The following is a 2,399-nucleotide window of genomic DNA, read 5'->3' as shown; positions in this document are numbered from 1 at the left end:
CTAACGCTCAAATGTTGGATTAACCTGTTTTGCAGGACAGCTTGCTCTGAAAGATAAAGGCAAGGGAAAAGTCTAATTGTTGATATTAGCTTGTTATGCATATGTATTAAAAATACCTTTTGATAGTTCATGTTTTGTAATAATACTATTTTAGTATTATGAGAATGATAATGTGAATTATGTCTATTTGAGATATGAGGGTTGTTACAAATGGTCCATTCACTTCCAGCAATGGTTTGAGAATCAATTTGGATAGGAGGTATCATTTGTATTCCTCTAGAAGACACAGTCTGTATGATTGAGTTAATGTCCACATTATACTGACTTCCAGCTGTTCCAGTTAGTCTTCCTAAAAATACAATCTCTACTCCCAAATTTCTTCCTATAAAGTTTTCATATCCTAGTGTTTGGATTTGCACAGTAACATGCTTACAGAAATCACTAACACTTAATGAAAAGTTTTGAGGAGCAATATAAGCAACACCTATATTGTTGTTTAAGTCTATTTCCATCGTTCCTATAATAGCTTGATCAAGATTAGAAATCTATTGTCAATCAAAACTAACTAGGCTTTGTTCCTAAACCAGTTCTATGAAGACCTTTTACTGCAATAGTTAAAAGTCCAAAATGTAGAGTGGTTCTACTGGTATGTCTTAATCTAATGCTAGCTTCTCTAGTCATTAAATTAATGGAAACGACTCTTCCTTGTGGTACAGCAAGATTTTGTAAACTATAGTGTCGAAAAAGACCAGAGTTTCTTTCGAATATCCCAGTAGAATAAAGTCTAGTAGGATTGAATGCTTCTAACTGATTATTGTTAAGAAGTTGTTCACTTCTGTCAACATTAATCATATCTTCAAGTCTAGAAATATTAGAAGATCTTCGAGAAAATAAATTTCCTAGGGTATTGAAATTTAGCCTAGTTTCTTGTCCAATCATTTGAGACCTGTTATGATCCATGGAATCATTTTCATTGATGGTTCTAGAACGACCATGAAAAAGAGTTCTAATTGCCATTTTGTTTGTAAACAAGAAAATTTGTTTTAACTTTAGGAGCAGTCTTCTTTTCAAAAGTTGTTGAAAGTTTTGAAAAATTCTCAACAAGATTATCCAGATCAGTAGGATGTAAAGTTTCTTTAAAAGAAAGTTTATCAACCTTGTGGTGTAACGATACTAAAAGAGAGATGATTATATTGTTTTGCAAAACAACTAATTTGTTCGATTCAGAAACAATATGATTTGTTTCAGAATAACCAATGGATTTTGGAAAACTCTGTTGGTTACAAAACTTATAAGCTTCTTCAAGTATTTTGCCTTAAAAATTTAAGTTCATTTAATTAAGAACCAATTTTTCAATTCGTTCTAAATGAATTTTAATTTTGTCAAACTGATCTTGAGATTTTTCCAGAACTGCAAGAACTTTATCTTGAGAAATAGAATCTTTTGATTTATTAATAGGCTGGCTATTAATCAAAGAATTGTATTTCCTTTCAAAGCTCACAAGTTTTTCTTCAAAAAGAGAAAAAGTTGTTTTGAGGTATTCTAATTTATTTTCTAAATTATGAATAGCTCTGTCTTTTTTTATTAATAAATCATGAATAAATTGCCAAAGATGGTTATTTTTATTCTGATTTATTTCAAGATTTTTTTCCCAAATTTACTAATAAATCTACAAGAACGTTAAGCTGAGAATTACTACTATGAAATATATGATTTACAGACTCTTTATAAAAACGACAATTAATACTATTATTATCTAAAGAAGTAATAAGTCTACTTGGCTGAGATAATTCTAGATTTAAATATTCTAATCTATTCATAAACAGTCAATATGAGAAAAATTAAAACACACAATACTAATACTTAATACTTAAATAAATTTAAGTACAAGCTCTGATACCAATAAAATGGGGTTGGGCTGCAAAGTAGTTCTTTAGTGTGTAAAGAAAACGCAGTTCTCTAGACACTAGGTCTGGGTCTCAGCGAGGTTAAACATCTAAAGATTCAACAAACATATATATATATATATATATATATATATATAAAGAGAGAGGTGAGTTATTATATAACCTCTACATATGTACAACCAATACAACTCAATCTCAACCGTCTATTTAATTTGATGAATATATAATTTATAGAAGTTTTGATTATTTCCTAATATAAAGTATTAATCATAATTAATGATCCGTATTCATCTTCCATAAATATTTAAATCATAATAAATGAACTCTCATCATTTCCATAAATATTTTAATTTATTGGGTTGCATTGGTTGTACAAATGCGATAGGTTGTATTTGAAACAAACTCTCTCTCTCTCTCTCTCTCTCTATATATATATATATATATATATATATATAAAGAGAGAGATGGGTGAGTTATAATGTAACCTTTTAC

The sequence above is a fragment of the Cynara cardunculus genome (genome assembly GCF_001531365.2).
Source record: "Cynara cardunculus var. scolymus isolate 2C chromosome LG 5, CcrdV1, whole genome shotgun sequence".
Classification (NCBI taxonomy): domain Eukaryota; kingdom Viridiplantae; phylum Streptophyta; class Magnoliopsida; order Asterales; family Asteraceae; genus Cynara; species Cynara cardunculus.
This window is presented reverse-complemented; position numbering follows the sequence as displayed.